This window comes from Poecile atricapillus, chromosome 2 (assembly GCF_030490865.1).
Source record: "Poecile atricapillus isolate bPoeAtr1 chromosome 2, bPoeAtr1.hap1, whole genome shotgun sequence".
Classification (NCBI taxonomy): domain Eukaryota; kingdom Metazoa; phylum Chordata; class Aves; order Passeriformes; family Paridae; genus Poecile; species Poecile atricapillus.
The window spans coordinates 127,172,562-127,180,116 of NC_081250.1; the positions used below are offsets into that span (position 1 = coordinate 127,172,562).

At 36.8% G+C, this 7,555-nt stretch overlaps 1 long non-coding RNA gene across 1 annotated transcript in view; it reads right to left on the minus strand.

Annotated features, from left to right (window-relative positions):
* Positions 1-993: 993 nt before the first annotated feature.
* The window catches only part of LOC131576661 (uncharacterized), an 82,746-nt gene continuing 76,184 nt past the window's right edge, over positions 994-7,555 (minus strand). The window contains exon 7 of the long non-coding RNA XR_009277032.1: positions 994-1,108. This is a non-coding gene — a long non-coding RNA (uncharacterized LOC131576661). The remainder of the gene's footprint in view (positions 1,109-7,555) is intronic.

Sequence of the window (7,555 nt, forward strand, 5' to 3'; positions counted from 1 at the left end):
CGGAGAGAAACTCCAGATAAGAGAAGTGCAACCAGATGCCCTCCTCCCCTGAGTTTGGCCACTTCTTTTGTTTTCTACTGCACGCAGTCGTTAGTGTTTCCTAGCAACTTATGGGAAAAAAACATCCCTAAGTAAAAAGGAACAAAAGGAAAGAAACATAACCCCCAACATCTTGTTACCAAATAAATGTTTTTTAACAAAAAAGTCATCTATGTAAGTCATCTATGGCCGAAACCAAAGAAACATGGTAACCATTATTGAAAATATACTCATTATGACTCCAAGGCAATAGAAACAGTTTTTGAACATTTTTTGTTGTTTTATGAATAACATAGCGCTGTATCTTTAATATTTTCAAAAGCATTTGGTGAATTTGAGGGCTCACTGCTTAACCATCAAGCCAGATACACCACAGGGAATTTAAACACCATATAAAGTAAGAGGGAGAGAGCACACACTATTTACAAAAATCACAAGCAGGGAATTAATAATTCAAAACTTTAATCATCTTATGCTCTGCGTGTAAAAGTAAAGTAAACATTGGGGGCAATAATTCTGGGCACTTGGTTTTGTATACTCATCTTGGTGTTTTAGTCAGTCCAGTTTATAGTCTCCCAGAGTCCTTCTAGTGACAGTTCAGGAATTAGCATAGGCCAAAAGCATTTTCAATTAGCTATTGACATGAAGCTGCACTACTTGTTGACGAAGGGTATGACTAAAGCTATTCTATGCCAGCACTAAAGATTGATTAATGCATCCTTAGCTTGTTATAATCGATGTACCTAAGCTAGCAAGAAGTTAAGACATGAATTCAAACTTCTCTAAGGTTCTGTTCAGATTTGAGGAATTTTATTTTGCTGCATTATAATGCAGGACTTGAGTACACACTGTCCTCCCAGTTAGCTAAACCCACAGCAAAGAACTACTGTGTCTCCAAAGTTTATGTACATATGTTGTGAAGTTTACATATACACAGAGAGACTAATATACAGACAGAAAGTAAAAATAAAACTCGTTTAATGCAAAACATTCAAGGTGTGTTTTTCTGTGTGTGTCTGGCAGTATTTTTCACCAAGGAAAACTTCTGTTCAAGGAAATTCCTTTAAACCTGGCAAGGAAAGGAAACATAATGAAACTTTGATGACACCTGGACCAATATAGCAACAGAAGATCCCTCATGATTTTTATGGCAGTAGGAGCGAACAAGGACACTGAAACCTAAAGTAAACTTGACAGATTTGGTTTTGGCTTGGTTTTTTTGCACAAAAAAAAACATAGCAAATGTTGAGGAAAAGTGCAAACAAAAATGTTATGATCAAGTTCTGTTTTAAAATCATTAGAAACACAGAAAACTTGAAAACTATAGGTTTAATATCTGAAGATGAAGCTCTTAGCTTGAAAAAAATTTACTGTTCTTATTGAGTTCTCCCTGAGGATGCATAAAGGAGGTTCCTTTGATCCCTTTATTGTTATTAGAGAAGGTTATTATTTATCAGAGGAATTGCATACACACATAAACATACATAAACACACATAAACACACACAGAGTTTAAGTCTCCAGGATTCCTAAAATAGAAGTTTAAACTCCACTAAAATAAACTATAGAGCATCAAATACCCTTTTCCTCACATACCAAGGATCTGCCACAGACTCTTCTCTGCATGTGCTCAAGTAAAGAGAAGACTGACATATTGATCTGAAGGGGTCTGCACCTGACCTGGACCAGAGGTAAAGCTTGTGTTAACTATGGAAGCCTCCTTTCCCTGACATCTGTTGTGAGTGCCTCAGGGAGTGATATATGCAGGACAGAAAAACAAGGGAGTCCTCTGAAATAGTAAAATACCAAATATTTTAGAGCTTCAGCAGTCAAAACTCTTTGGATTTAATCAGGAAATCCCAGGCTCCCACTACACACCATGAAGGATTGTGAACAAGGAGAAGGTAAGGCGATGGATCTGTGATTACATTCCTAGAGAAGATACATTTGATATCAGAAGCTCTTCAATTTACATATGAGTGTGAGGTGAAAATACTGAAACCTGGTGCTGAACTGTAAATCAAACAAAAAACTCAAAATGATGGAATTAAATGGGAAAACAAAAAGAGACATTAAGAATATGGTCGGTTCTCCCTCTGTGCAATTTAAAAATCTAATTTAATAGATTTTAAAATATATACTCTGGGTCAAACAAGAACAAGCTAACTTAACCATCTGCAAAGAACCAGCCAGTCCTAACTGGACATAGGGAATCCCTCTATACGCTGGAGAGAGACTAGAGTCCTTAGGGGGTGGTTTAGCCTTTCTCCATAGACACTGTGAAGATGAAACCTGTATTTCATGCTAGTATTATTTGCAATGAAGGTTAGGAAACAACTTTTTAATCCAGGAATTGAGTACTTTTTCCATTTGAAAACCAAGAAAGGTTTTACAGAAGGCATTTTGTAAGTAAACTCATACATTTGTGAACCTTATTCCAAAACTCAGAATCTACATACTTTCAGGTTTCACAGTCCCATAACTTCCTTTTTTATTTTTTTAGACAACTATTTCATATCACAGTACAAAAATAGAAAAAAAAGAAATACCAAAACTCAGAGATGGCTACATTTGCAGCACATTGCAATTCAGAATGACCCAGAAAACATTGCAACTTATCAAACTGTATTCCAATATATTTTTTGTTAGGCATTTCAGTGACTACACACTGTTTCTAACCATGGGAGTTCATGTTGTCTCCAGTGACATCTCTTTCTGCTAATATATTGTTGTGGTTTTGAACCAGTAATTAACAAAAAGGGGAAAAAAGAATTATTTATTTCTTGCTGTGAGATATGGATTAAAATAAGAGCAAATCAGGCATAAAACTTAAAAGGAGTAAAGAAAGTTTATTGACAAACTACAAGAATAAGAACACCAGAATAAACTTTTAGGAAAAACCTTTTCATTTTTCACTGCTCACCATTTTTTTGTTCACATGATAACAGAGACAACAACTTTATAATTTTGATGGTTTAAACAGTCTCAATTCTTTCTATAGTCTTTTCCTCAGTTTCTGTAGAGAAACAGAAGTTCTTTTCTGTTAATTTATGGAGTTTCTCACAAGAAAGCTATTTTGTTATAGTTTTCTGTCTCCTTGATATCAGCTGCTCAGAGCTGCTGTTATCAAAGCTCACTCCTCCCATTCTACATCATTCTGAAATGTGTTATGGGCCATGAGTTTGGGGATAGCATTTTTAAGGATAAGTTAGTCAAAGGCAAAAAGTATTTTTCATCTGTTTTTGTGCGCTTCACTAGAAAACAGTTTTTTCATTGCCTCTCAAGGCTTCAAATCTCCCAGCACTTCACTATACCACAATTACTCTGCTTTTTACTCAAATTTACACTTTGAACACTTTATTCCTCCCCATACTTTATTATGAATTAAAGGAGTTCTTTTCAGGACTTTATTGTCCATCCCCATAGGTTTAACAGAAAGATATTTCAGCTTAATTAAAGCATCTTCTTAATTCTCTACCTTTCTTGAAGTCTCTTTTTTTTCTTGCCACTAGTAGTTTATAAAGTCTCTTTTCATGTTGATCACTCTCTTTTTCTTTTTCTGGATAAAAAGATTAATCCGCAAGTCTTATCTGGATAAGAAAGAGTTAAAATTTTGCCCAAGCTTTTGTAGATGGTTCGGTGATTTCTGCTGAACAGGAGCTGGAGCCGTCTGCGATGAAAGTTCTTCATAGCTGCTTTGGAGAGCGTGGTCTCTGTCTCTGCTTGCTGCAGGCTCAGAGCTCCTTTCCTTCTTCACTCAGCAGTTTTCTAGTGAATGTAGTTACAGCAAAACCTGCAGCCGAGCCAGAGATCAGGCCGGGCCCGGCCCAGCCCGACCTGGCCCGGGGCAAGCCCCCGCAGGCCCCATCTCCCGGCCGGGAGACGGGAGATGCGGCGGGCCCGGCCCGGCCCCCGCCCGGCCACACGTGGCCGGGCAGAGCGAGAAGCTGAAGCTCTGCTCACCTCTCACAGCCAGAAAAACAAAGAGAACCACAGACTTCTGGTTGTACACTTTAAGGTGGGGTTCACAAGTTGATTCTACTTTTTAATGGCTAAAACTGCTGTCAATTCTCAGCAATGACCGATAATTGGTCAGGAGAAAAGACTCCCAGGAGTCCCCAGCAACTTTAACTTTCTTAAAGGTAAAGTAACCCCATGACATATATTAATCTTTAAAAAATCAAAAAATGTACTATGATTTTTTATTAGAATGGTTAAAAGATGAAGGCTATTGCAATAATTTTTAAATTTAATTTTTAAATTATATTTTAATATTTTGCTTTAAGCATACAAATCAGAGGTATTTTTGAGCATCACTGGCACCCTAGGAGTCTGTGTACTGTGTATAACCACAGTGAATTGTTCACTTTGAGACGTGCAGACTCTCCCTGGCTAGTAGGCAAGCAGACATCAAATAGACTGGTCAAGCACCGAGACAACAGGGAGGCCTTGAACACTTGACCTCAAACAATTGGAGGAAAGCAGTAGCTGAAAGCATAGAATTATTATTGAAAGCTCCTTAAATTAAATTAAAGGATAGCATTTCTAGTGAGTGATACAATTCCAGCTTTGGAGTGGTTAGAGGTTATTCGTGTACCAGAATAGTCTACACTCAGAATTTAATTAAAAGATATGGGACTTCCTGTCAGTTTAAGAGTCAGGACTTAATCTGATTGCAGGATCAATGGTATAGTTTGCATGAGTCTCTGGAATCCAAGCAACATTTACTGTAAGTTATTGAATCAGAAAATAGTCTGTGTCATATAAAAACCTCCACTGACTGGAAAGACTAAGTTTTCAAAGCAGTTGGGTTATTTGAACAATTCTCTATTAGCTCATTCTGTCTAACTATTGGCCTAATGTAAGCTTGACATGGAGCAGTACTGAAAGATTGGAACTTTTTAGATTTTACAGTCTAAGATGTTTTTTGTGCGTGTGGACACCTTACTTAAATTTTGACTGGAGGGTGTTCACAGTTCTTGATTCTGAAGCACAAAGGGAAGTCAGGTCTGAAGGATTTCTAGAACGACATTTACCATATCATCCTGCAGAGATCTTTGGAAGAAATAGAACTTCTATGCTGTTCACATGATCAGTTCTCTATACCACTGTAAAAATCACCATGATTGCAGAGAAATCTTCTTATAATTGCACTTGCAAGGAGAGACTGCAGTGGAAACAGTTTTGTTCTTTCATTCTACTTTTTATGAACAGAAGTAAAAGAAATACTTACCTAAAAATGTGTAATATACTGGTGGTTGCTACTCAGAATGGAAAAATACGGATAGTTCAACTGATGTTCATTGTGTTGACAGAAAGCGAAGAGTTACTGAATTCTGCTAAAATGCCATGAAAACTCAGAGACTGGCTAAATCCTGAGAATTTCCAAAGGGAAGGGTTAAAAATAAAGAAGTATAAAGGTCTGTAAAATTAGGTCTACTTTGCCTATATAATAAATATTTTGAAAGCAGGTCGAAAATGTAGTGTAGGCACCAAAATGAGAAGAATGACATATTAAACTGTAAAAATTCATGCACTTTTGTGTTATTCTATTGCAAAGTTTCCAGCAAATGCAATAGCAGAACTAGCATCTCCTTTATGATTTGTATGGATTTTTGTTAATCAGTAATGAGTTGTTAAAAACTAAGATACCATGTAATTAATAGCAGCAATAACAATAGTGCTTTGTTGCAATGCAGCATTTTTTCCCAAGAGATTTCCTAGTATTTAATTAAAGCAACCACGATAGTAAAGGGGCTCAGTAGAACTAATCTTACAGTAAAATCTTATTTTGATGTAGATTACGGTCAGATTAAATCCTGACCATCAATCCTTAGGAAGCAGACAATAAATTGCATTGATTCTTTCAACCTAATTTTAATTTTTCAAATGCATGAAGCAAGTGGTACAGAAATAGCTTTGTTAATCAATAAGCTGTGTTTAAATGGCAGGCCCAAATCCTAATAACTGATTGCCCCAAATTGTACTGCTGTTCTTCCTCCATGAAGAGCAATGTAACTGCTCTGGATCAACATCCTGTGAGTGCACAAAAGGATTTGTCCCACTCACTACAAATATTAGTTTCATCACAACTAAGTCTGAACATTATGAGTACCAACCCCAAGCTATAGATTTACACATGAATCACAGGATCATAGAGTGATTTGGGTCAGAAGGGAGATCTTTGAAGATCACCTAGTCCCTCCTCTGGCATCCACAGGGATATCCTCCTCTATGTTAGATTGCTCAAAGCCCCATCCAAACTGACCTTGAACACTGCCTTGAACACAGTCTTTAAATCCAGGGATTTTTAGGGCTACATTTGATTTCTCCATTAATATCACAAAAGAAGCCATTTCTTTTCTCCTTCTTTGTTAGTTGACAAGCACAATCATAGATCATTTCCCCATACAACACATTTTATTTTGACAGAAAAACAGACAAGGGGCAAAGAATAGTACAAAAGGCTGGAAAATTGTTATAGCTGAGGCAGTTTATGCCAAAGGATTTATTTACACCTCTGCCACTGTTCCTAATCTATTTTTTAGGCCATATATTCCTTCAGAAATAAATATAGGGCAAAATTTAGCCATCTGGTCTTTCTTCAGATGCATTACTGAGCTTATCAGCTATGCTGCTGGGCAGAGCTGGCATCCAAACAAGCAGTATCACCACAAAGCATTTGAGTCTGCAAACCTCAAGATAGCCTATAATATTTCCCATTTAGTTTGCTTTATAGTAACATGTAAGTTTCTTAAATTCTACCATGTCTGTAATGCCACATTCTGATATATTAATGTTCTCAAAATGTATTTCTTTGTGTCTTCACTTGTTGTACACAAAATTAAAGAGGTGAAACAATGGTCATCCAAAGATGGATAGCTAGATACAGATTGCAAAGTATCCAGAAGATCACCTCTTGCTCTGTCTGCTAAGCTGACACATTTTTTCACTGACCCTAGAAATTATGTTTAGTTCTTACTTGTGTAAAAAATCTGTATTCTTTTTCAGTGGATAAACAAAAAAAAGCTAGAGAAAGTATGACCTTCCTCTGGAGACCTTATGTCCCAAACAGGACAGCAGCTGCCTCAATGCTGGCTAGCCAAACTTATCAAACTTTTTGTCTGAGTTTTTTCTTGCAAGTGAATGAGGATTAGATTACCAAAGCATCTCCTGCTGAAATTTAACCCAGCCTTAGTAGTTTGTAGACACATTTTGTCTTTTCCACTTGTGTTCAATTAGATACCCTACAATGTTAAATACACTGGTGAAGATAGATAGGAATGAACACTTAAGGACCACCTAGAAAAAGTCTTACGGATTTAATATACACAGCAGGACTGGCTGTCATTACTGTCAGAGTACACGGAGGGTTTTAATTGTGGAATGTGCTCAAACAACAGGTGCTTCCCAATACAGTCTTTGAAAAAGTTATCCAGTAGGTAAACCAGAATATGGACTTTCAGCAATATTTGCTCTTTGATATGAATGCTTTTACTACAGCTAAACCAATTCAG